Here is a 26,899-nt window from a genome sequence, read left to right on the forward strand (position 1 = left end):
CCGAGGGCCTGGCGGGGGCTGTGGTTCTCAGTCTCTCCGTGGTTTCAGGACCTCTGGGAATAAGACCAGGGTGGTGGACTCGCTGGCCAGTCAGGGAGCTCAGGGTGCTGTGGCGGGGGGGAGGGGGTCCCGGAGTGAGCAGGGAGATGAGGCCAGGGTCAGAGAGAGATGCGAGGATACGCGCTGGTGGGCCCTGTCCCCACGGGGCTGCCCGTGCTGGGCCTGGTGGGGTCAGCAGAGGGGCGCATGCTCCTGAGGGTGTGGGGACAGCTCCGTCTCACATAGTGCAGCCTGCCCAGGGAAGGCCGGTCCACCACGGGTTTACCCCTGCACGTGTCAAGGCTGGGGACCAAGGGAGGATGGGAGGCAAGAAGCAGAGGGACGCCCCTGATGTACCATCCGCCCCCAAACGACCAGGGTGATCTTGTCAGCCCTTCTAGCCCCCTGAGCCTCGCATTTAGATGAGCCTTGAAGGCTGAAGGGCGGATCTGCTTTCTCACCTTTTCCTCCTTCTAGAGGCCGCCACATTCCTCAGCCTGTGGCATCCTTCCAGCTCTGCTTCCAGCGTCACATCTTCTCTGACCTCCTGTCTCCCTCTTATAAGGACCCTTGTGATGATATTGGGCCCACCTGGATAGTCTCTCCATCTCAGGATCCTTTTTTTTTTTTTTCACATTTTGGTGAGGAAGATTGGCCCTGAGCTAACATTGTTGCCAATCTTCCTCTTTTTTTTGTTTCTCCCCAAAACCCCAGTACGTAGCTGTATATTCTAGTTGTGAGTCCTTCTAGTTCTTCTATGTGGGATGCCGCCACAGCATGGCTTGATGAGCGGTGTGTAGGTCCACGCCCAGGATCCAAACTGGTGAACCCTGGGCTGCTGAAGCACAGTGCACAAACTCAACCGTTTCACCACCGGCTCAGTCCCTCAGGATCCTTAACCACACCTGCAATGTCCCTCATGCCATATAAGGTGCCACATTCACAGGCTCCCGGGATGAGTTCCTTCCCCAATACAATATTGATTTGGATCTGAAAGCCCACAAGGGGTGGAGAGGGAACGAGAGTCGTCCAGGGTGCTGGAGCTTAGTGGGGACTGGGCAGGGATGCCACCCAAGTGTCCAGCCCCTCTAGGGGAGCCCCACAGTCTTGTGGGCGCAGGAACCATTAAAGAGCTATGATGACGCTGTAGATTCCCCCCCACCAAACACATATCCCCTACAAAGAAAGAAGACGGGAGTCAGGGATGCAGGATGTCAACTTCTGCAATAACATTTCCATTATGCCAGGTAAGGTTTGTAGGAGAAAGGATATGTCTTTTTTCTTTTTTTCTTTTTGGTGAGGAGGATTGTCACTGAGCTAACATCTATTACCAATCCTCCTCTTTTTGCTTGAGGAAGATTGTCACTGAGCTAACATCTGTGCCAGTCTTCCTCTGTTTTGTATGTGGGGTGTCAAGCTGCCACAGGATGGCTTGATGAGTGGTGTGTAGGCCTGTGCTTGGGATCCGAACCAGCAAACCCTGGGCCACTGAAGCAGAGCGTGTGAACTTAACCACTATGCCACTGGGCAGGCCCCCTGTGTCTTTTTTTCTTTAAAAATGTTTTATAATGAAAGTTTTCAAAACACTTAAAGATAGACTAGCACAATAAACTCTCATGTGGAGGTTATCAAAAACTGCCACGTTTACTTCATCTACTGCTGTCTTCGTGTTCTTTGCTGTTCCCGGCCGGTGAAGTATTTTCAAGCCTGTAGCAGAAAGACATTCTGTAATTTTGTTCCTATAAACTTTAGAATGCAACTCTCCAAATGTGGGAAACTTTGTAACATAAATACAGCTCTATTTGCACAGGATCGAGATTCACGGCAGATGCCTGGCATCAGCTAATGCCTCATCTGTAACCACGTTTCTCTGATTGTCACAAAGATATCTTTTTGCAGTTGGTTTGTTTACATCAGGTTCCAAACGAGGTCCACACATTAAGTTTGACTGTTGTGTCTCTTAAATCTCTCTTGATGCGGATCAGCTCCCCCCATTCTCCCCCAGCCATGACTTGTTGCAGAAAACAGATCAGCTTTCCCGCCGATTGTCCCACACATTCTGGATCTGATTGCTTCCTGTGGCGTCGCTTTATCCCCATCTTCCTGGAAATGGAAATTTAGCCCTGGAAGTTTGATTCGATTCAGGCTCATCCTTTTGCCAGGTGGGCTGTGTGTTTCCCACGGCAGCAGACCTGTGATGCTGAGACGGCCCAGCGCTCCTCTGTAACGTCCTTCGCCAGTGGTCTCGTCTGTCCATGACCATCGTGGGAAACTATTATTTCAGGAGACCTTGCAAAATGGTGATTCTCTCATGGCCTCATCCCTTCACAGCGAGGAGCTAGAATTCTCCTATTGAAAAAAAAAAACCTTCCCTTATCAACTAGAGTTATGGGGGTGGCCCTGAAATACAGTTTAAAAAGGGAAATCCTTCATTCTTTTCTTTTAATGAACAGTTTTCAAAGTAGAGAGTTGGGGCCCTAGTTGTTTCCAATGAGGTTTTTGGTTTTTTTCTCTTTTCTTACGTATTTATCTATTTTATGTATTCAATGTGTTTCAACCCATTGCAGGCACTATTCTCCTTTAGGCTTGATTTGCCCCCTCTTTGGCCTGGGATTTCTGATTTTTCCCCTCAAAGATGGCCAGTCCGGGGTGCACGTGGCATCAGTGATGGAGGAGGGGTGACTCCCTTTGACAGTGGGTGATGGACGTGCCAGCGTTGGGGAGGGGGCTCGTCCAAGAGAAGCTCTTTCTTTGGGGGGATTATATTCCTGCCAGGTTTGAAGTGGCTGGGTTGGGCCCTCTGATAACCAGCCGCATCTAGCAGAACCCCATTAGAGGCTCGGGTTCTGAGAGTCACGGAGCGCAGCGGGGAGAAGGGAGGCAAGGCCCAGCCTCTGGGAATCCCAGGACCAGAACAACCCCCGGCGTCTGTAGTCTCTGATACGTCCACCAGGTGGCACTGTCCAGCCACAGATCCGCCGGCGACTGTCTGGCCGGCCGGCTGGGTCCCCCACAGTGTCCCCGTTTACTTCCACTGCCCACCGCCTCCAGCCAGGCCCGGGGAGCCGAGGGAGGACAGGGTCCCCTGTGCCTGGCCGGGTGCACCGAGGTGGGTTTGGTGGTGCCGTCCTCAGCTCCAGCAAGTTTGTGCCAGTGATGGTGACACCCGCAAAGCTGCTTGGCTCCACCGGGGGCCCCCTCCTCCCATCCTGCTGATGTGGGACACGGATGTGGCTCTTCTCCACCCGCCTGTTCCTACAAGGAAAACCGGCGTTTGCCTGGTTATCTGACTGAGTCTGGGGTCGGGGGGTGGGGGAGAGTTGGGTGTCACTGGACTGAGGTGACGAGTTGGTGGGTGTGCTCAGCATTCAAGGCTCTAGGGCCCCGCCTCTAACCCCAGGAAGGAATAGGGGGTGGTCCAATGCCCTGCACAGCGGAAGGGGACCTAGGGTTCCAGGATGCTCCGTGCTGAATGGGGTGTCAGCAGGAGGGCACACTCCATCCTCTGGGTAAAGGGAGGCTCTTCCTGGGAGCCCCACGGAGTGGGGTGTGGGGCAAGGCCTTGATTGGCCGCTTGCCCCTGGGGAGGCAGCGGGGCAGCAGCAGTTGGGGGCTCCTGTCCTCCAGCCCTCTCCCCCACCCCCGCTGGCGTCCCTGCCGGGTGCTGTCCTCAGGACTGCTCGGGGCAGGTGGGGGACCAAACCCAGGGGCTGACACCCTGCACCGCTGGACCTGCCTCAGTGTCTGACCCAGAAGAAGAACCCAGGCACCCCCAGGGACCGACTCTCCAGCAGAGAGCGGGTAGACTCTGGTGCCCCGCCCTCACCCCTGTCAGCCACTTCGTGGGCGTGGCACACTGGTTCCCTCCCTTCCCCAGGGAGGTGCCAGCACCTCTCACCGAGCAGAACTCATGCACCTGACGTTTCGTCTGGCAGAGCAGTCATGCCACTTGGGGGACGGGGGGGGGAGGGGCTGAGGTCTGTCTCGCCTCATCTCCCTGGCCTCTCAGGGTGCATTTGCTGACATGCTCCGCCTGACACTCACTGCTCAGCTGCTGTCTCCCAGGAACCCTATGATGCGCAGTCCCCGGGGTGGGCTCCCAAAGGCAGGCCCTCCCCCGGCCCGGGTCGGTTTCCTTCTGAGCAAATGGCCTGGGGCTTTGGGGTTGCTGATATGGGCCCTGGACTTGGCTGCATGGCCTGGGAGGCAGAGGTGGGGCCTCTGAGGTCCCTACTGCCTCACCAGCCCACTCTGGGGCCCTGGATGGAAATGAGTCTTCTTTCTTCTCCGGCCCTGCGGGTCCCAGGGTGGGGGAAGGCACTGAGCAGCACCCAGGGAGCCCGGAGGAGCAAGCTGAGCAGGGAGCAAAGGCCTGGACGAGGGCTGCCGGGCAGAGGACGCCCCGACAAGGCTGGACCCCTCCTGCTCAGGCCTCGGGTGAGGAGGGCTGTGGCTGCCCCACCTCCAGGTGCAAGGCCCTCCCTGTGCCCCTCCCTCTCCACCCTGTGGTCACGAGGTGGCCATCTTGGAGGTGCCCCCACCCTGGCAGGCCTGCTCTGGTCCCTTCCCCTCAGGAGCGCCCGGTGGGGCTGGTCCAGGCAGCCGGGCCCGGGCTCCACTCCTGCCGGCCGCTCCAGAGGGCCCTGGAGGAGCCAGGAGGATGGCCAGGAGGCGGGCAGATGGCGGGCCGGGAGGAGGGGCTGCGGGGCAGACGGGCCGACTTTCAGGACAGATGGTGGGCCGGGCAGGGGTCCGGAGCCTGCCCCATCTGCTCCAGGCCCCTGGCGGGGCTTTTCTTGTCCACCTGGGGCTGAATTGGGATGAGGCCGAGGGGTGGCTTCGGCCCAGACCTGCTCGTATCCTGCTGGGTCCTCTCTGTCCCTGGGGCTCAGGGCTGGGTGTCCCCACCGGGTGCTGATCTGGGGTCTCGCAACCCCCTCCTGGCAGCTAGGGCATGGCCTGTGCTCAGAGGGCTGGAGGGCTTCCCAAGGGTCCCGGGGGTGTTCAGACAGAGCGTGTGGCACACCCCAGGAACGCAGACGAGGCAGACGAGGGGCTTTGAAGCCACCGTGGGGTGGGCTTCAGTCCAGGTGGCACTGAGAGGCTCCTGGGATGGGCAGATGATAAGCTGTGTCTGTGCCCAGTTGTCATCATCTATGGGGCAGCCACTGGGGTGAAGGACACTGAGTAAGGAGGGGTCACCCTCGCCAGGAGTCCGGGCTGGGGTCAGAGGAGGGGATGGTTGAGCCCACACAGGCTGCAGGATGGGGAGGAAGGCAGGCCGGTGGGCAGGTGCCTGACGGGACCTCGACCTGAATGCTGCCTGGGACCCGGAGGGACCCTGGGGGGTGGCGCACAGAGTGGGTCCAGGGTATAGAGGCCCAGGGGACCCCAGCCAGCCTGTGGGGTCTGTGATGGAGAGGGGAGAGTGTAGACGAGCTTCAGAGGTCCACTCCCCACCCCCGGCCTGGTTTTATTTTTGCCTTGCCCAAGCCCTCCACCCTGTTTCCTTCCTGGTGAAATGTGGGTGACACGTTTTTCTTGCTGATATCCAGAAATCCAAGTGGAAGCTCTCACTCGCCCAAGAGGGTCTTTGCCATTCCCTGGGAACAAAGTGAAACAGGTGGCACCCTCCCTCAGGCACACCAAGTAACAGTAACGACCCGCTGGCCACCTGCCCGGCTCTGGCGAGCCCTCCCTTTACCACCCGCTGAACACTCACGGGATCCCTCTAAGGGAACCGGGGAGGGTCACGCAGCCTGCCTGAGGTCACAGCTGGCACCCATGTCTGCCAACCTGCAGGAATGGAAGCTTGGGGTGGGGGGGGATGCTGTCCCTCTCTTCGTGGAAATGGCCCCTGAGGGGATGTTTCTCTGAACTATGGAGGAGTGGCCCCCTCCAGCAAGGTGGGACCCCCCCCACCCCTGCCATGGACTCTGAACCTCAGGCCAAGGGCGGCCTGGATGGGAAGGAGGGCCGCGTCTTCCTGTGGTGACCACACTGCGCCCGCCATGGTGACCTGACCCTGCCTGTCCGAGCCTGCCTCCTGGGCTCCTCCTCTGTCCTGGGCACCCAGTCCCCTGAGGCAGCTGCCTTGACTTACTCGGGCCAGCGCTGCTGCAGCCATCAAGCCCCCTCGGGACCCCCGCATCCCCTTCCTTCTTGCTGCCTGCACATCTGCCCCTGGAGGCCCGTGTCCGGCATCCGGCAATTCTCTTGGGCCCCATGAGCCCAGACCATGGTGGTGACAGCAGGCCCCTGTTGGGGGACAAGAGACTCCCTGGCCGCCGCCTGGGGTTGAGATGTCATTTGCTGGCCACTGGTGTCCTCTGCCGGCCCCTTTCCTGTGTGTCCTGCTTAACCCGGCATCGATTGCCGATCAGGCCCTTCGCTTCTGGCTCATTTTCGTGGCTAATGGCTCTGGCTGCCATTGATCTGCAGCAGAGAGCATCTCGATCAAGCACCTCCTTACCGCGCCTGATATTGTACTTGCCAGTCCCCGACCGCACACGGCCTCCCGGCCCCGGGTCCTGCCCTGCCCAGCACCCCCCTTCCTGCCCGCTCTGTCCCCTCTCCCCAGGCCTCTCTGGAGGAGGACTTCTCTTCCTCTTGCGCTCATCTAGCCAGGTGGAAAAACTTTCTGGGGGAAGCCTCAGGGGAGGGAAGGAGGGAGGGGGTCATGTCATTTCAGGGGCTCCCACCTGCAGACCTTCCACCCCCACCTGACCTTGGGGGGAGACTCCTCTGAAGGCCTGGCTCCAGGGAAAGGCCCCTCCCTCGGGACACCCCATCACAGAGCCCTGGAGTGTGCATGTGTGTGTGTGTGTGTGTGTGGAGGGGTGGGGTGGGAGGAGGCCCCGAAGATGGTGCCAGGTGGCCCAGGCAGCCAGGACCAGGCTGGGCAGGTGTCAGCTCCTTGCCGGGGCTGCGGTCTCTAGACTGGTCGTCACTTGTCTGCGGCCTGTGGAGCCCCCACCCTCAGCGCTCCCTCTGGCGTCCTCTGCTGCTTCCCGTCTAGGAAAGCCGGACCCGCTGCCTGAAGGAACAGGCCAAGGAGGAGGTCAGTGAAGGACAGCTCCTGGCCGGCAGTCTTGGGGGGTGCTCGGCTCCCTCCCACTGTAGCTGGGGCTTCCCGCCCCTCAGCTCTGGTTCCCCCAGCACCCACCATAGCCCTCCCCAAGGCCCACCCCTGCACACCCCACCTGCCTGGATTCCAGGTGCTGAGATGGGGTCTTGGGGCCCTGGGAGGGGGAAGGGCCGTGGGGGCCCAGATTCAGGGCTGCAGCTGCCCCGCCCCCCCCCCCCCCCCCGGCCTCTGAGGCTGCACAGAAAGGAAGATCCCTTCCAGAAGCATCTCTGCTGGGGAGTGCGGTTGGGCTCCCCCAGCTGTGAGATATGCAAACAACGGCAATTCAGGGGACCCAGATGCCGATGGCTGGGACCCACCTGAGCGCTTCTGGGACCTTGCGCCTAATCTTTCATCAGAGTCCCCTGAGGGCTTGGTAAACACAAGTGGCTGGGTCCCACCCCAGACTGTCTGATTCTGTGGGGTCTCTGGTGGGGTCTGAGAATCTGCATTTCTAAGTGGCTGATGCTCCTGGGGATCCCACTTTGAGAACCATGGTGACTGTATTCCTGGAGCTGCTCGCGGGAAGATGTGCCTTTTTAGCAACGGTGTGGGGGCCTCACATTTATTCCAGCCTCTACTGGAAACCAAGTAGATTCCTAGGGGCCGCCAGAGCGGGCGGAGGGGGTGCGGACCCCTCCCTGGGGACGCCTGGGGTCACGCCCTCCCGGGCCGGCTGAGAATCAGGGCGAGGTCTGCTTGCCGCGTGTGGGGACCCCTCGGCACCCTCTGCACGTTCCGTGGCGCGTGCTTCCCTCCCCCGGGCCACCCCCGCACATGGTTGTGAGCAGTCGCATCAATGGGCATAAAATATTTACTGAACTCAGCTTCTTGCAAATATTCCTTTAGTTGTTTTCCCTCTGCTGGGAGCAGGCACTGTGCAGCGGCACGTGCTGAAGGATTGGTGTTAAATAATACAGTAAAAACCCCGTGAAGGCCAGACAGCCCTGCACGTGTCAGCCGCCTGCCTGGTCAACCCTGTCCCCTGGCCACTCCACCAGCAGACAGGCTGCCACCGGGGGCCAGAGAAAGCCGGCCGAGTAGGGGGGTGGGAGTGGGTGGCTGGGGGTGGTGGTTGAACAGACAATTAAAGGCACCTTCCAAACTCTCCCACTCTCTCTTCTAGAAGCTGCAGGGGCCTTGGGGACAACAAATGAGAAATGTCTAAAAATGTGTCGCTGCTTTATATTTTAATCCCTTTTATTGAAATGTTTCCTTTTTCATAGGTTTTTTTCGGACCGCCATCTTTCTCTCTCTCCCTCTCCTGGAGCTGCAGCTCCATCCCCGAGGCTTTGCCGAGAGCCCGAAAATAGAAACCTGTTCTCATTGGTCCAGGCCCCCCCTCCATCCTTTTGTGATGCTGATGATCGGTAAGTAGAGGGAACCCAAACTCAAACTGAGGGGAAACCAATTTGGGAAAGGGGGCTCCGGGGGCTGTTCTGCTCTGACGCGGGAGGGCGTCCTCCTCGTCTCCCGGACACCTTGCAGGTGGGCACGGGGAAGCACGTGGGGCTTCTAGGACCGGGGGACTTGTGGTCACTGTTGTTTTCTTATCCTTCCAAGGGGTTCTGTCCCCAGGGGACCCTGGTATGGGCAGAAGGGTTGTGGGGAGTGGAGACAGATGGAGAGAGGGAGAGAATTGGGACTCTGAGAAGCTGGGTGATCAGTCTGAGACCATGAGGGTTTGGGTGTCTAATGGGCCCTGGAGCCTTGACTTCCTGGCCATCCCACCCTCGCACCTTTCAGAGCTCAGAAGCCACGAGGACCCTCAGGACACCTGTTCTGGAAAGGGTGGCAGGTGAGGAGGAATGGAAGTCGAAGAAGAGAGTCTGGGGAGAGAGAGCCTGGAGGGAGGAGAGGAGAGGAAGGGGCCAAGGAAGGAGGATGCGTGGTGGGGAGGGCCAGACCCGTGGAGAGCCACCGCCCCTCCCTTCACTGGCCAGCACACAAGTTGGTGCCACGGCCTCTTCTTTAGCCACCACCTTCTCTTTGGCTCTCTCCCCGTGCTTTCCAGCGGCTCTTATGACTTGTGGTGGTATTTCTCTTGCTGAAAGCAGCTTCGAGAGAAATGACTGATTTGTAGCAGACTAGAGAACTGGTGCTTGCTGGCCCAGCAGAGGTACGCTGCCGTGCGGTGAGGGGCCACGTGGCAGAGACCCGAGGGTGGCCTCGGGGAGCCGAGAGCCGCCCCAGCCAGCAGCCGGCAGGAACTGGTGCCCCCGACCGCAGGAGGTGAGCTCCACCAGACAGAACGGCAGCTCTGCCTTTGCAGGAAAACAGCTCCACGGCAGACGGCTCTTCCTAGGCTTCCTTTTGTTTGAATGAACAGAAAATAAATTCCATTTCAGTCAGCAAAAAAGCAACGTGGGTTCATAGAATATTCTAGGTTTTCATTTAAAAGGACAGTGGATCAGTTTCTCCGCATTGTTCTGCCCGCGGGAAGTCACATTCAGGAGGCCCGGGGTCCCGGGCAGGCGGGATTCAGGCAGAGGTGGCTACTGAGACAGGAAGGTCCTGGAATTACTGACTCGTTCTCGGGATGCTGGGCTGGGGAGATCGCCGACAGCCCCGCAGGGTTCCGTCTCACCAGGACCGTTTTCCTTGGTGACCAAGTATTGGGGTGTTAGCAAAGAGCTGTGCTCCACTTTATCTGTCACGGTTGCACTTGGAGCCCGGAGTGGGGAGAGACCAGACAGGGCAGTGGGTAAGCGTGTCAGGAGCCCGGGTCAGGACCTCTCCTTCACACCTGGGTGGCTGTCGGGACCGGCACAGTGGTGACAGCATCGTCCCACTGTTGGGGACAGTGAGGGGGTGTGGATGGGGTTCCGGCCTCGTCCATCTCCACTGCTTGTCTGGACTCTGGTGGAGCCACGATGGCCTCATCAGTCAGCTCACCTCCAAGGGAAAGACAGGCTCTGCTCTGGTTTGTTTCTGGTGGGCACACATCCCCATCACGCTGGTGGCCCGTCCCGGTCCCACTGAGCTGGGTCCAGGGAGCTGAGGGACACAACTGGCCCTTGGACTTAGGGCAGCAGGACTGGCCCTTGTCACCTCCCTGGGGCCAGATCAGGCCTGGCCACAGCCTGTGCACGTACGCACGGGCACAAACAAAGGAGATGACGACTCAGACGCCAGCGGCCCATGGAGTCCAGGAAGCACCCAGCGGCGAGATGGAGAAAAATGTCAGAGGAGACACGAGCCGATGAAAAGGATGGAAATGTGCCCCTCTGACTAAGGAAGAGAGAAGTTAGACACACTAGCCCAGAAAAGAGCTGGTTGGGCGGGCCTGTCCACTCTTTCAGGGGAGGAAGGGTCTGGTTTACATGCCTAAAGACAAGAGCAGGAGGAAAGGAAGCTCGGAGGAGCCTGGGGCCCAGGAGGGTCGGGGGAGGCAGAGGCCTCAGCCTGGCTGAGTGGGTTCCCACACTTTTCTCCTCCCGCACCCCCTCCCCTTGCATCACCTCTGCTTGGACCAGGGTCACCTGCAGTAGGACCCACAGGCCCCATCACCATCATCATCCATGCCTTAGCTGACCCGCTCCTGTGTGCTCCCCACGCTGGCACGCCTGGCCTTTCTGCCTGCTCAGCTCCTTCGGGGTCAGCTCATGTCTCCCGTCGTCCATACACCCGCTCCCAATTGCTGGGTCCACCCTGACATCTCCCCACTCTGCCTTTCTGGCTCTCACTTTGAGCCCACCCATCACGTCTGCCTTATCTCCTGACGAGATGATCAGGTCGGTGAAGGCCACGGTTCTGTTCCCCACCGCCCGGCACAGCGGTGGCCTCACACACAGGGTCACAGAATTGAATGTCGTGGACGTTTCTTCTCTGCCTGTGACCTCTCCCTCCGCATGGTTCCGTGACAAGCCATCTTCTGGAGAGAACGCATTTCATTTATCATTTATTACTTAGCCACGGTCTGTGGTTCTTTCTGCACCTGACAGATGGTAACGCATGCAATCCTTGCATTGACCCCTAGGAGGAAGGTGCTGTTGTCAGCCCCATTTTCCAGGTGGAGAACCTGAGACCTTGAGACACCTTGTGAGTGACCAGGACCACAGGGGGGGCTTGAACCCAGCCAGTCTGTGCTGTTGGTTCTCTGTGATCACAGCAGCCCGTGTGTGAGCAAGAACTGGAGAACGTCTTATTTGCTTTCTTGGCAGGTCATCTTGTTGCTGTTGCTTTTTTAATTTCCTGCTTTCTCTGAGGAAGCCTCTGTGCCCGCCATCTCGGAAACGTCCCCTCAGCCCAGGGACACCGGCCCCGACAGTTGGGGCCCTGGACCCCCCTTCTGTGAGCTTCCCTAGGTTTGCAGCCAAAACCAGGAGGCTGTGGTCCAGGAGGAGGAGGGGTGCCAGCCCCTTCCTCACAATGAAATGCAGATTTCCCATTAAGAGGCAAGTCTTTATTTCAAAAGGTTGAATAGGATGCAACTTAAAAAAAGACTTCCAGCTGGTTAAATTTAGGGCAGGGGAAGAGGTCTGATCCGGAGCGCTTCTGGCCGGCCGCCCGCGGCCCAGCCTTCCGATGGGAGTTGGCCACGTTCTGCGCTTGCCTCTCGGTATTTTTTCTCTCCCCGTCTGAGTTAGGCAAACAAATGTTGATAGCCTGTTGGCCAGAGCACTGCTTACTTAAAATAAGCTCTTCTGGTTGGGAGGTGGCCAACTGGAGAGGGCTCGTCCCAGCGGACACCCTCTCTGCACGGCGGGCAGGAAGCGCCCGGTGCTGACAGCTCTTTCTTGCTTCCAGTGACCGCAGGGGCCCTGCGTGCAGCTGCTCTCGGGAACCCAGACCAGCTCTGGGCTCCCTATTCCTATGCTCTTGTCCCTGTCTCCCCCTCCCCACTGGGTGTTAGAGAGGTGCACCTGGACTCAGTCCCCGCCCCACGGGCCAGGTGATCTTGGGCAAGTCATTTGGCCACTTGGATCTTGCCCAGCTGATCTGACAGCAAGGGAGCTGGCCTAACCCACCTCTGAGGTGGTGTCCAGCTCTGATCTCCCTGGGGGGCCTCTGTCGAGGGGCCACCTCCAAATGCCAGCCCGCAAACCCCAGCGGCGGAGGGCGGGCTCATGGGAGCCTAGATGGGAAGACATGAGGCGTGCGAAGCTGTGTGGATGGAGAAGCTGGGGCAGTGTGTGTGAGTACGTGCCTGTGCACGTGGGCATGCGTGTGTGAGGGTGGGGGCTCTGGGTGATGTGGGAAGATTTGCACTTGAGGGTCTCACGGCCCTGAGACCTCGAGAATGAAGCAGGTGAGGAAGAGGAACCTGGCTGGGGTGTTGGGAATGATGAAGCCCCCTCAGAGTGGCCTTGGGCCAGGGTGGCTGCTCCCGGTCCTCTCCCACCCCCTTCCCTTTCTGCTCCCCTCTCCCCGTTCTTCCTCCCCCTCCCCCTCCTCCCCAACTCCTCCCTCCCTTTCTCTGGCTGCTGAGCAGCAGCTCCGCTGGTCACATTAGGGACCAGCCTCAGAGGCCAGCACGCCCAAAGGTGCACCTGAGTCTGGGAGCCCCAGGCCCTCCCAAACCGCCTGCTGCTGAGTCACTGGATTTCTCCAGGGTGGCGAGTGAGCCTCGTCTTCCCTTCCTATTCCCCGGACTGGGAACTCCAGCCCTCACGCCCCCGCCCTCCCCCCCCCCCCCCCCGCCCCGGCTCCTTTCCTTTAACCTCAGTGCTGGACATAAAGCAGACGCACGGGCAGAGCGTGATGTTAACGCCAGAACCCAATTTCACAGCATTTTTGTGCAATACTCCATAAAACTCTGTAAATGTCCCGCAGTCCAAATCGGTCTCTTGATGAGCGCAGGGTGACCAAGGGCAGCCGAGCTTCTGGATTGCGGGGCAGGTGCTGAAGGACGGGCGGCACCAAGGGCCCAGGGTGTGGTGGAGGGGTCAGCCGGGGTCCCAGAGGCGGGATCTCCTGTGGGGATGTCCTAGGGCGGGGCAGGGAGGGAGGTGGAGCCCAGCCACGGGGCTGAGGGCCCGGCTCTCAGGACCACCCCAGGGAGCCGGTGAAGCGCCTCTCAGGACGGCTGTCCAAATGGGGCAGAGGGAAACCTGGTCCCACGGCACCCTCCTCCTGCGGCCAGAGGGCAGCTGGCCTGTGCTGCTGTACTTGTGGGTGCCGAGTGTGGTTCTGGGCTGTCCCTCCTGGGGCAGGGGCAGAGGTGCACTGAACAGGGTTTGCCCAAAGAAGACTGGACAGCACTGCCGCCTGCCCCTCGCCCTCTGCTGGAGGGGGCCAAGCCGAGGAGAAAGCTCGGCAGGGAGAGAGGCATGGCCCGGAGGACCAGGGGCAGCTGCTCCTCTCCACCGGCCAGCAGAGGGCGGCAGGGAGCCCCACCCTGAGGCTGTGGGATAGGTGGGAATGAGGAGAGGAGGGGAGCACGGAAGGTGCTGATGAGGAAGGGCGAGTCCGGCCCCCCAGGGGGAAGTCGGCCAGTGGCCAGATGAGCATCTTCCACTAGCAGTGGGACCAGACATCCCCATCCAGCCAGGTCAGCCCAGGGGAGAGCAGCGCGTCTCATGTGACCTGAACCTCCAGGCGGGAGGACAGTCAGACTAACAGATCTGTCACCTCCGTGGGCGTCCGCGTATTCAGTGAACAGAGTGTCCCACGGGGTTGGGGGCACATCCCCCATGAGCGGGTTGGGGTCCCCTTCCTGGCTCTGAGAGCAGGTCTGCAGCCCACGTCCACTCTTCCCTTCATTCCCTCTGTCCCATCGCATTAGCCTCTTGCCTTTCCATTTGTTCCTTTCTGCATCATGAAATATGCATGGACACGAAGTGTAAATAATAAATAAGCACCATGTGCCCGTGGACCCACGGCTGGCCCTGAGGCCTTTGGTCCTGCTGCCCCTCCTGGTTTTACTCCCTGTCCCCACACAGCAGCTCTCTTCTGTGTTTTGAATTGTTCGTCCTCGGCTCTTCTTTACAGAGGTTTTCACTCCTCTGTGTCTGTCTCTGAACAGCATATTGTTAGCTGTATATTTCTGACTTTATTTGAACAGAATTATGCTGTGTGACTCTTCTGCACCGGGTGGTCGTCTTTTTGGCTCTCCGGTGTGGTTTCTGAGATCCACGCGTGAATGTGGTCAACTGTTCAGTGTCGTGTGGACTCCCGCTGTGTGAGTGCACGACGATGCTCCCTTCTCCAGCTGGTGGATGCGTCTTTAATGATTTCAAGCAGTGGTGCTGTAAACATGCACATCTCCTGGTCCCACGGGCAAGAATTCTCTAGAACACTTGTTAAGAAGGGGAATTTCTGGGTCTCGAGGAGGCATGTTTTGAGCTTCAGGAGATGAGGCCAAATTGTTTTCGGAGTGATTGTAGCTTGCTCACGTCCACCAGTGTCTGATTCATCATTGATCCACATCCTCGCCAACGCTCCATACTATTGCATTTAAATTGTTTGATGACCTGTCTATAGAATGGTATCTCATTGTGGTTTTAATTTCCATTTCCGTGTCTCTGATTACTAATGAGGCTGAATACAACTTCACATTTTTATGGCCATTCACATTTCCTCTTATGAAACGCCTTTTTTGTCTTTTGTCCATTTTCCTATTGTCTTACATATTTTTTAAAAATTGGTTTTTGTGAGTCCTAATGCGTTCTGGGTAGGACTCATCCGTCACTTACGCACGGCACAGACACCTCCTGGTTCGTGGCTCATTTTCCCACTTTTTAAATTTCTTTTTTGAGTAAAGTTTAAAATTTTAATGTGGTTAAAATGTCTTAATTTTTTTAAAAAGACTTTCTTGCTGACCACAAGATCTTAAACCTTTTGCAGTTTCTTTGAAAAACTTTGAAGTTGTTTGATTCACATGTGGTGTGGGGCAGGTGTCCAGTTTCATTTTGAAATACGGATAACTGGGCATCCAAGGGCGGTTTCCAGAAGAGTCCGCCCTTTGTGGCCCATCTGCACGTGGACTCTCACCACCAGGTTTCCATCAGCGTGGGGGGCGGCTCAGGGCAGAAGGCTGACACTGTGCTCTGCCTGGGGGCACGTGGTCCACGGCTGGTGGCACTGGGTCAGTGTGACCGTGATTGCCTGGCCAGCTCTCACTGCATGTTTGTTTCCTGAATGGGAAGGCGTGACCCTATGGGAAGTGTGTTTTTTCTTTCCTTCTCCTTCTCATCTTTCTCCCTCGCGCCTTCCCTCCCTCCACCCTCTCTCTCCTCCTTCTGTTTGAATCTTGTCCTCGAATTTCAGCGCTCTCTCTCTGCCTCTTTCCTTTATGACTCACAGGTTTCAGATCTCTGCTTAAAAGCACAAGTCTATTCAGCTTCAGATCCGAGCTTTAGAAGCCCCAGAAAAGTTCCTCTCCTGTGCTTGGGGTTCATTCATTCATGGGAAGGCCGTTGTGAGCCCCATGGCTTTGGAACTGAAGGTGAGGTCTGGCCAGCTGACCTCTCCGAGCGCCTGCCAGGCAGAAGCCACAGATCTGGAGGCCATCCTGGTCCCCTGCCTCTCTGCTGCCCCAGAAACGAGCCCACCCCGTCTCAGGACAGAAGTTCTTAGCATCAAGGGGCCAATCAGAGCCTGCTCCCTGGCCTCCCAGGGGTCCCGCTGTTTCCCCTCGGGAGCAGCTCGCTGGTGGCATCAGCAGGAGTCACCGAAGGAATGGTCTGTCCCCCCAGGAACTGGTCCTTCCCTCCACGGGGACGTTTGCCTGTGGCTGAGGCCTGTCCCTGGGCTGCCTGCCACCACTGCAGCCCTGGTTTCCGCCCCTCTCCCTCAGGCCCGGCACGGGAGAGCGTCGCAGAAGGGGCGGAAGGCTCTTCTTGTTCATAGAAAACAACCAGCTCATCCTGATTTGCCTAGAATTTTCCTGAGTTTCCTGGATGCCAGGAAACCCCTCCGTGCTGGGCAAACCATGATGGTGGTTCCCCCGGGTTCACTTCATCGCAGTGTGGTAGAAGCAATGCCTTATCCATCTGTCCATCCATCCATCCATCCATCCATCCATCACCCGTCCATCTATCCAAGAAATGTTTCTTCAGTGCCCGTTCTGTGTCAACAGCACCCTCAGGAATTTCCTCCACTTGCTTTAATGCTTATAGCCCGGCGCCCTTCTCTGCCCCCACCCCACGGCCCCACTGCCCATGGCTGGCGCGAGTCTGACCAACCTTCCGTGCCCCATGATGTGTTAGGTCAGCGACAGGGGCCTGCCTGCCTCCAGATGGCTCTGCCAGGGACATGCAAACCACAGTCTCGCCAGCAGAAGAGTTATAAGAACCACCTCATTTCTGGGTTTTAATTGGGACTTTTTGGTTTGGGCAGTTTGCCCCTTTAGAGAGTATAGGTCTCTGCACGTTGGGAAAGCCGGTCTGCACTGAGCCGCGGGCGGGACATTGGCAATAACAACGGGGACGGAGGAGTCTGGTCAGCTCTAACGACAGGGCGGGAGTCTGTGCAGAGCCTGGGCACCCTGCCACGCTCACACTAGGTGGCCGGAGAAGACCCCAGCCAGCTGTCTCTGCCCTGGGGGGCCCAGGGTGTGGCCAGCACACAGAGGCCTCCCGGAGGGCAGGGGAGGCTCCTCGCCCCGTGGAGAGAACCAGAGGAAGCCCTACAGGTGGGGAGTTTTCCTTTTATTCAAAGGGACAACTTGACTCATTTGGTCATTTATAAAGTGTTTACGGAGCACCGACCGTGCGCCAGGAACCACGCGCAGGGCTGTTCAGGGTAAATAGGGTCTCGAGAGGTGGCCCAACCGCAGGGCGTTTGCAATCCAGGGAGGACACAGGACACGCTTACAGCTCGTCACTGAGCCAGGGCCAGAGGAGGCCTGTGGGGGGGGGGGAGGGGGAGGAGCAGGGAGAGGAGGACCGGCGGGTCAGGAGCCGGGAAGCTTCGGGGCAGCAGGACTGCAGCGGGGAGAGAGCTGGGGTGCTGTTAGCACCGATTCATAGCCTCTCCCTCCCACTGCGGGCAGAGCGTGTGTCCCTTCCCCATGGACACCTGCTTGGTGGGGTGGCCTGTGTTGGCCAGTGGGGGGCAGTGGACAGGGCACGAGCAGAGCCCGTGCTTGGATCCTGTCCTCCCGTGAGATGCCGCGAGCAGAGCCCCTTCAGCCTGGGCTTCGGATAAACACGTGTGAACCGGACCTGAGCCCAGCTCAGTCTGGAGTCTGGCTCCTGCGACACACGGCCTGAGGCAGAGCCGCCCTGTGAGCCCCTCTTCGGCCTGCAGACGGCGGTCTGCCTGCGGACGGGTCAGGGTGAGGATGAATACTTTGGAAGCCACCAACTGGTGGGGGAGGTAGTTTGTTATGCAGCATTCGGTCAGCTAGCTGACAGGTGCACTGGATCCAGAGGAGGGCTGGAGTTCTGAGAGGTTGATGCAGGGAGAAGGATGAGGGCGTGGTGAGGAGGTGGGGAGAGGGGGGATGGTGTGGAGGGCAGAGTAAGAAGATCTGGACTCTGAGTGTGTGTGCGGGCAGGAAGGCTGGAGAGGGTTCGAGGAGGGGAGAGTAGGAAAGGCACTTTGGAAGCAGGCTGTGAAAGCCTGGGATGGTGTCAGAGAAGACACTGTGCCTCTGTGGTTCCTCTCCCCTTATCACACCTTTTTATTCGAGCTTGCTCCTGAATTGCCATAGTTCTTGGGAAATGAATATTTTCTCTGGGGTGACCACAGGGGCCCACTGTGTCCCCGTCAAACACCTGGGATGTGTCAAGGAGGAGCTTGACCCCTAGAGGGGTCCAGGCTTTTACTTGGTTCTCATGACTTAGCCCTCGGCAACTCCGAGTGGTCCCCTGGGGCCTTCCTTCCAGATGCCCCGCTAAAGGGCAGTGAACACGGAGGCAGGAGCCGGTCGATGAGCTGCCTGGAGGAGAGCGGGACGGGCTTGGGACTCGGCCGGTGGCCTGTGGACCGGAGTTTGGTGGGGAGAAGAGCAGAGGATGCAATCGGATGGTGCCCCGGGCAAGTCTTTGGGGTTGGAGGGCTGCCTGAGGACAGGGGCTAGGGCAGGAGGCCCACCCGGCAGGAACAGCGTGGAAACAAGAGAAAAGGGCTGGGAGGTGGGGCAGGAAGCAGAGCAGCTTCTCTTACCACCGGTTTCCCCAGGCTCGTGATCCAACCTCAGCATCATTGATCCAACCAAAACAACCACTGACACAGTAAAAAGCTTCCAAATTTAAACAGCGCACATCCCCATCAACATGTTAATTAGGCCTCATTAACGGGAATGAGCCCTGCACAGCCCCGCGCAGCCCGAGGAGGCAGGCACAGCCGGGAGGGAGGACTGCTCCGGAACCTTCTGTCTGCCCCTGGCACCCCAAGCAGCCTCCCATCTGCTGGCCCCCACCCGGGCTGCCTGGCCTGCTGCCTCAGCCTGCATGGACGCCCTGCACCCCCTCCTGCTGGGCCTTATTGTCTCGGTGACTTGGTCACTGGGGTCTGATGTGTGCATGGTTGACACGAGGGGAGACGCCATCACCACAGCAAATCCCAGAGGACAGTGAGCTAAAGTGGCCGTGATGAATTACGAGAATTGCAAGCTGCTCACGGCGGCCGTTCCCGGGTCACAGTGGGTCACGGCGGGGCCTGTAACCCAAGCCCCTTGCCGAGCTCGTGTCACCAGATGAGGTCAAGGTCTGTTTGGAGGGGAAAAAAGGATGCGCTTGCTTTCTGCCCTACCCGTTTAAATATTAGCTGCGAGATGAACTCCACGTGCAGCAAAACACAAGAAGTCGCTGCAGCCTTGACGGGCTGCCCTTTAATTATCATCATGCATATTTGCACCACTAAACCTGTCACGATCAAGGTGCCTTCCGAAGGGTTCTGGGCAGCCCCTGAGCACTGATGACGTCACCACTTCAGAGGGGCTGCCCCAGGGCCTGGGCAGAGCTGGGCTCAGGTTTGGCTCTCAGGCCCAGCAGAGGACTGTGCTGAGCTTCCTCCTGCTGTCCTCTGGTTTCAAGGCTGATGGGTGGGAGGCGAAGGAGGGGGGAGGGAGAGAGAGCCGATCAGAAGGGTCCCCCGCTGGACCGGATGCTGCTGATGCCCCGCCCAGATCGGAGTCACCCCTCCTCGGCTCTGCCAACTCACAGCAGCACCCCCGCCGCTAGGGAGAATTCCGACCCCCATCCCCACCCCTAGTGCTGCTCACTCTTGTCCCAGCCAGGCAACAGCCGGTGCACAGTGCTGGCCCCGGGCTGGGACCAGCTCTGTGGTCCCGTGGGATCAGGCTGAGGCTGGCCTCCGGCTGACCACGGCCTTGCTCAGCCTTTCCCCTGCCTCACCTCGTTCTCCCCTACCTCGCCTCTTCCCCTGGGAGCCCTCCCTTGGCATCCCACCTCGGCCACCCCGTGGAGACGCCCGCAGGTGCCTCTCATGGACAGTTCTCCCACAGGTCAGTCACTGGAGAGGCTCCCAGCCACACGTGGCCCCCCGGGAGTTTCTTAAGAAGGGGTGACAGTGATAGCGATTGTCACTGTGATTGAATGCTGAGAAATGGCTGCCAGTAACCAGGGCTCCCTCGGACAGGTGCGAGAGAAGGTAGGTCACGCCACGCCCGGGAGGGCCAGCCCTGCGCTGGTGGCGAGCCTGCCCTCCTTTGCCTGGTCTGTGACCGCTCTTCTCCCCAAGGCTCTGGGGCGGAGGCAGCTCACTTTATTTTTCCACCTGAGAGCAATTTCTCTTCCTAATAATAAAAGATTGAAGTCAACATAATTTTAATAGGCACTATCCAGAATGAGGTATTTAAATTTGATACACTGATGGATTATTTTTTTATTGAGATGAAACTCACATAACAAAATTTACCGTTTTAAGGTGAACAGTTCGGTGGCTTTTCGTATGTTCACAATGTTGTGCAACCACCACCTCTATTTCCAGAACAGTTTCATCCCCCCAAAAGGAAACCCCGTACCTATTAGCAGTCGCTAACTGCCGTTCCTCCCTCCCCCAGCCCCTGACAACCACTGATCTGCTTTCTGTCTCCTTGGATCTGACCATTCTGGACATTTCATGTAAGTGCAGTTGTACAATATGTGGCCCTCAGTGTCTGGCTTCTTTCACTTAGCCTGATGTTTTTGAGGTTCATCCACGTTGTAGCGTGTCAGTGCTTTGTTTCTTTTCATGGCTGCCTAATACTCCATTGTATGGATAGAGCACATTTTGCTTCTCCGTTTCTCTGTTGATGGACACCGTGATTGTTTCCATCTTTTGGCAATCATGAATAATGCTGCTGTGAACATTTGTGTACAAGTTTCTGTTTGAATACCTGTTCAATTATTTTGAGTATATGCCTAGGAGTGGAATTGCTGGGTCATATGGTAATTCTGTGTTTAACTTTTTGAGGACCCACCAAACTATTTTCCCCAGCGGCTGCACCATCTGCATTCCCATCAGCAGTGCGTGAGGGCCCCGGTTTCTCTGCATCCTCACTGACGCTTGTTATTTCCTTTTTTTCCCCCTCGTTATATCGGCCCTGGTGGGCATGAAGTGGTATCTCCTTGCGGCTTTGAATTGCTTTTTCCTGGTGACTAGTGGGGATCCTCTCACGTGCTGGTCGGCCCTTCCCAGAGCTTCTCTGGAGATGTCTTGTTCCCTTGTTTTCTGTTTCTCTCTGTCCCTCTGCTTCTTCTCCTTTCTCAGCAGCTTCCTGACTTACAAGGGCTTGGCCTTGAGTCTGCTGGACACTCTAGTGCCCACCACTGCCCAGGGGTCAGCCCTGAGCGCCTTCCTAGGAGGCGGAGTCCTCTTGCTCCATCCAGCCCTGGGGTCAGATGCCCACTCCCCTTGCCAGCTCGGCTCATCAGCAGGGCTGGGGGGCTTTGATAGTGTCCCCCAGAAGCAGACCCTGAGATGGGGTTTAGAGCAGGTAGTTCACTTGGGGGGTGCCAAGCGTGTAGGTGGGGGTGAGACGAGGAGAAGAAGGCGGCCCGTAGCGCGGTGATGGGGCCAGCTACTGGGGTGCAGCCCCTGGGTCTCCGTTACCGCTCTAGAGGGTGAGAGAGCGCGGGTTCTCATGCACGGTCCCCCTGGGCTCGGAGGGCAGTTTCCTGCGGGTGTTCATTCCCTGGTGCTCCCAGCCACTGCCTGGGATCCAGATGGGGAGGATGAGGACAAAGAGGCACTAAGGGCAGAGAAAGCCCTCAGGCAAAGAAACTCAGGTGCTGGCCTCTATAAGTCAGCAGCGTGCCTGAAGGTGCAGGGGTGAGGGGATGGGGTGGAGCATGGAGAGCGCCTGCTACAGGGGAAGCAGATTTCAAAGAAAGTGATGGGGGTGAGGGGACGGGACGCGTTCGCTCCCCCGTGCCACAGCTCAAGAGTGCAGACCTGTGTCGGTCTCTGCTGTCCCAGCCACGCCCAGCAGGGGGCCTTCAGCCGAGCCCTGCCCAAGCCTGAGCCAACAAGAAGCAGACGAGGCTTCTGCACCAGCAGGTGGGGCCTCGCGTTCCTGTTGCCCTGGCCTCACGCAAGGGGCATAAAGGCCGGCCGGGTGGGAGCTGACCCAGGAGAAGCTGGCCACACCTCTCCTGAGTCAAATCCGTGCCCTGAATGGTGGATCCGGGACACAGTGCCTGGCTGCTGAGGATGCACCAGGGACAAGAAGAAGAGACGGGCTCAGCCCGTCCTGTAGGCTCCGGCTCCTGTTCAGGGTCCTCGCTCTCCATGACATTCCACCTTCCCCCTGACGTCCATCTTCCCTTTCCCTCTGCCTGCCCTGCGGACGTCTAGCTCCTCCTGGACACTGCTTATCCAGCTCCCACGGTGGCCGCGTGGAGTCTGGTCCCTGTAAAAAATCCCTGTGTGTGTGTGTACACATGCACACATGCATATGTGTGTACGTGCACATGCATGTATATGTACACACAGGTACATGTAGATCTTTGTGCATGTACACGTGTATCATATATCTGCATGTACATATATGTATACACACGTGTATACACATCTGTGTGCGTATGCATATATGTATATTCAAGTATACACATGCCCTTCTGTGTGTGTGTCTGTGTATATATAAGTGTGTGCCTATGTCTATGTAGATGCATACATGCGTGCCTATGTATGCACACGCTAATATGTCTGTGTGCATACATGTATGTGCATATGCTTATCTATGTGTATGGGAGCAGCTGTGTGCACACACATATGTGTATGCACGTGCACATGTATATGCACTGTCCATGCATGTGTCCATGCATGTTTTTGTGTATATGTGCATCTATGTGTATTATGTGTATGTGTGTATATATTCGTGTGTATGTATACGGTCACGCAGCACATAACGACACTTCAGTCAACAACAGTGTCATATCTGACTGTGGTCCCACAAGCTCAGTACCAGAGAGCCTAGGTGTGTAGTAGGCTGCACCGTCTGGGGGTGTGTAACTACACTCTGTGATGTTCGCACAACAACCAAACTGCCAAATGTATTTTTCAGGAAATAACCATGGTTAAGCTACATGTGATTGTGCTCATATATGCACGTGTACGTCTGTGTGTGCTTGTATGTGTATTGTACATATCTATATGCACATGTGTCTGTATGCACACGCATGTGCACATCTATGCTTGTGTGCACATGTATGTACACGTCTACTCATGTGTGCACACACATGTGTGTCTATGTGTGTGTGTGCACGCCTGTACAGGTGCACGTGCTCGTCTCTGGGGCTCTGCCTCTCTGCTAAGCCCTGGAGGATACGCCTTCCCATCCTTTAGATCTCAGCTCCCATGTCCTCGGCTCAGGCTTCCCGACAACCCGCAGATGCTGACACATCTCCACCCTCGGCCCGGCACCTCTCACCACAGCATCCTCGTTCTCTTCCTGGCACTCAGAGGCACTTGCAGTGACATTATGATTTTTGTTGCTGATGCATTCTGCGTCTCCCCGAGGGCCGGTGTTGCTCCTGGCGGGAAGCTCCGTGACTGAGCAGGGCCTGGCTTTTGTGAGTTTTGAGGCTGGCCCCTGGGCATCCTCCTTGACTAGAGGGGAGTTTGGACCCTATCTCTGATTTGCAGTCCAGGGCCCCAGACCAGTGTGTCTGGCAGCCTGCCTGTGCTCTTCAGGGCCGGGGACTCAGTGCCGCGCCTCTCCCCTACCCAGAGGATGCACTCCAGCCTGTCAGCGTCCTCAGATATGCTTCTCCGGATGCCACTGAGACAGAAGCAATTTCCAGGCATGAGATGTGGCCGGCCCAGCCATCTCGCCCAGCCATAACATTTTCATCTGTGCCTGTTTTATTCCTGAGGGAGCGAGACTCTGAGGCTGGTTGGGAGAAGGAGCCTGCGGGCATGGACTGGCCCACCGTCCCCACTGTCCCCACCCTCCCCCGAGGACGCCCCACCTGTTCCACCACAGGCTCCTGCTCTCCCTCCCGGGGGTCCGAGAAAGTGTCAAACACGGCGGTGAAGCTGGGGCCACCGTCGAGGGCTGGGGGAACACTCTTCCTTCCCTCTCTTCCGGCCAGAGGGGCCTCTGGGAGCCGCTGCCCCAGTTCCTGGGATAAATGGGCATCTAGGAGGTCTGGGCTTGGAGATCCTGTGCTTCTGCACAGGTGAGGGAATACAGAAGCGCTGGTGGAAGATTACTTTGTAGGAAAGCAGGAAAGCCCCGGATGGGGGCCTTTGCCTCCCCACTGCTAACAAATTTCAGCCAGTGCAGCAAGATAATGGTGTGCGTGTGTGTGTGTGTGTCTTGCAGCTTCAGGGACTGAGGTGGTGCCCGCTGGGCTGAGTGTCTGTGGGTCTTTGGCAGTCAGGTGGCCGAGCAGTTGAGGCTGGGCGCATGCCTGGCTGGGCAGCCCTGGACCTTTCCGTTGGCCGCCTGGCCCTCTATCTCAGTCCACAGCTCCGGCTTTAGTCCTTGTTGCCATTGATTGCGTCTCGGGAACCTCCCAGTGATTTTCAATTTGCAGAGCTGGCTGGACACCTTACAAAGCCAGTGGCCGACAGTGGTGAGCCCCAACTGAGACCTTTGCCCTCGAAGGAGGCCATTTCATTTTGAGGCTGTGTTGGGCCACACGTCAGCTGAGAGCGGCCTTTTCTCCCCCCACGAAGAGATTAAGATCCCTAAATGCATTCTGGGAAAAGGGACAGCTGCCTCTTTATCCTTAAAACGCAAGTCAGCGAGGAGCGCACTTCACCCCAGGGTTGGAGGACAGCCGCCTGCCCCGTGCCCTAACCCCATCGATTTTCCCCAATCTGCGTTTGACGAGCTGTGCGCAGCGATCAATACACCTGCAGTCCTGCAAGTGATGCGGAGGGATGCGGGAAACCCATGCCTCTGGCCAGAGCTGCACCTCAAAGACAGGCCGGTGGCGAGGAAGGGTCAGCCACGCACGGATCACAGGAGGCCCGTGGACTTGAGGTGGACGCGAGAAATAATTCACGTGGGCAGGGAGACGGCCCGCGGCCCCTGGAGTGGCTCCGTGTTTCTCCCACGCTCGGGACATGCAGGTCCCCAGGGGAGGCTGGGCTCGGGGAGGGCCTGCACTTACTCCTGGGAAGCACCAGCCTGGTAAACAGCTGCTGTTGTCTTCCTCCCCTGCGCGGTTTGACCCCATCTCCCCTGTTGTCCGGCGTCTCCAACAGCTGCCCACTGGAAGGCTCTTTGCAATCCTGCTTCACTTCAGTGCCCTAGCGCCCTGGATTCCTGCTCCTGCTCAGCCTCGTTACTCACCCGCTCAGCTCCGTTTGTAGCCTCAGTGCCTCGCGATCGGCCCTGGGCAGCCAAATAATGTTTGTTGAATGACTGAGTGAATTTCCGGTGGGGCAGTCCTGTCCCACATGACTGTCATGGCCCCACTTGCATCTTGTTACCATCTGAACTTCTCTATCCCTCATCCCTTGGCCCAGGACCTCTGTGTGGGGCATGTGCCTGAGTATCTCCACTCTTCAAAATCCTCCTGCACATCCTTCAGGACCCCATTCAAATGTCACCTCCTCCAGGAAGACTTCCGGTTGCCTCTAGCTGGAAGAGGTCCTTCCCTCCCTGAGCTCCCACAACTTGGTGCTGTTCCACAGCCTTCCGGCGGTGAGGGGCTCCGCCCTCAAGCGTGGACCTGTCCCTTGATGAACGCATTCCCCAGGCAGGCAGGTCTCAAGCTTTTATTTCAATGATTAGTTAAAGGAAAGCATAAGGGGATGATCTTGCAGCGTGTCCGGTTAATCTCCATGGTTCACCCAGGGCCTGGACCCATTTCAGCCTCCCTGGGGAGATGCCGGCAGCCTTGGGTCCTGATGAGCGTGCTGCTGTTCCATGGGGCAGCTCAAGGTCCACAGGCTTCCCGATTCCTGACGCGGGCCGCATCCAACCTGCATCCTTGACCTGAACCTGTCCCCTCCCCGGACAGGTTCCTTCTGGAACGAAGACCAGCTTTCTGGGGCCCTCCAGTTGGGAAGGAGCCGTCTCCCACATGTGCTGGCCTGGACTCCTGTCCCTGGGCTGAGCACAGGTAGGAGGGCGCTGTCACCCCTGCAGGTCTGGAGCTGAGCTCCCCGGGGCACAGGGCAGAGAGGGTGAGCCGCCGTAGGGGGCGGGCAGGATGATGGCACGCCCTCCAAATGGCAACAGCGCAGGAGTGAAAGCAGGGTCGGGGGAAAGGGGAGACTCTCTCAGGCCATTTGGCCTCTCGGCGGAGGAGTGAGCTGAGGAGGAGGCGGGAGGGGCCCGTCCCTAAGGATGGGGTGTGTTGTCAGCTCGGCGTGCTGCTCCCTTGCTCGTCCCGAGGACTGGGGTCGTGGCTACGTCCCCCTGCTCAGGTGGCGGGCTTGCTGACTCCAGAGGTGCCTCCCTCCAAAGATGGATTTTGAAAGTCCCTCAGTGTCTGTGCCTGGGCTGGCGGTAAAGCTGCCGCGCCAGCATTCTCATGACCTAATCTCCCTCTCTTTTTCTCCTTTGGGCATGTGATGCTGGGTCTTTGCCTACTGCCAACCCCTGAAAAGTGGGGGTGCTTTCTATCTTGTCTGGACCCCAAATGGCTAGTAGGACCATCGGGTACATCTCCTCATGGTCTTCCTCCCTCTGGCCTGTTCCAGAACCACGCTCCCCGTTGCTGCTAAGGTGATAAATTTAGGGTGGCAGTCTGCTCATGTGCCTCCCCTCCTTCAGCTCGGCCGCTGGGGTCCTGGCTGTCCAGGATCCCTCGGTGCTGCCCAGCACAGCCTGCGGTTCCCTGCTGCCTGCCGTCCTCCTGTCTACCAGGTCAGATTCTGCTAGACCCCACAGTCCTGGCCCACATGTGCTTCCTCATGCCTCTGTGCCTTTGCTCACGCCGGATCCACTGCCTGGACGCCCTCTCCACTTTTCTGCTCCAGGCCCACTTGTGCGTTCCCTTTAAGACCAAGCTGAGGAATCGCCTCGTCTGGGAAGCTGCTCCTGAGCCTCTGGTTGGGCTGCGTGTCCTGCGACCTCATGTCACTGCCCCTGGCCCTTCTGTCCCCCGCTGCTCGTCAGCATCCAGGGCCGAAGGCTGTGTGTTAGCCTTCTCTGTACCACCAGCTCCGGGCCCAGGTCATCCCTCGGCAAAGGCTTCTGAGCTCAGCATGGGAGCCTGAGCAGGGCCATCCTCCAGAGGCAAGAAAATGCGGCCAGATCCGTGTTGGCCTTGTCCATTATGAACACGCATGCAAATGGCCCCTGCCATGCTGGTGTCCTCCATTAGGTCAGAGGCCATCCGTGGGGCTGCGGCTGTGACAGTGTGGGGCGGTATGTCAGCCAGTCCTGCTGACTGCCGTAAGAATCGGTCCCCAAGCCCCCTGAGTTAACTCAAC

At 58.0% G+C, this 26,899-nt stretch overlaps 1 protein-coding gene across 1 annotated transcript in view; it reads left to right on the plus strand.

Annotated features, from left to right (window-relative positions):
- The first annotated feature begins 8,391 nt into the window (after nucleotides 1-8,391).
- Nucleotides 8,392-26,899, plus strand: part of RBFOX3 (RNA binding fox-1 homolog 3) — a 510,574-nt gene continuing 492,066 nt past the window's right edge. The window contains exons 1-2 of the mRNA XM_070559786.1: nucleotides 8,392-8,535; nucleotides 20,082-20,142. The gene's annotated coding sequence lies outside the window, so the exon portion shown is untranslated. The remainder of the gene's footprint in view (nucleotides 8,536-20,081; nucleotides 20,143-26,899) is intronic.

The sequence above is a fragment of the Equus przewalskii genome, chromosome 10 (genome assembly GCF_037783145.1).
Source record: "Equus przewalskii isolate Varuska chromosome 10, EquPr2, whole genome shotgun sequence".
Classification (NCBI taxonomy): Eukaryota; Metazoa; Chordata; class Mammalia; order Perissodactyla; family Equidae; genus Equus; species Equus przewalskii.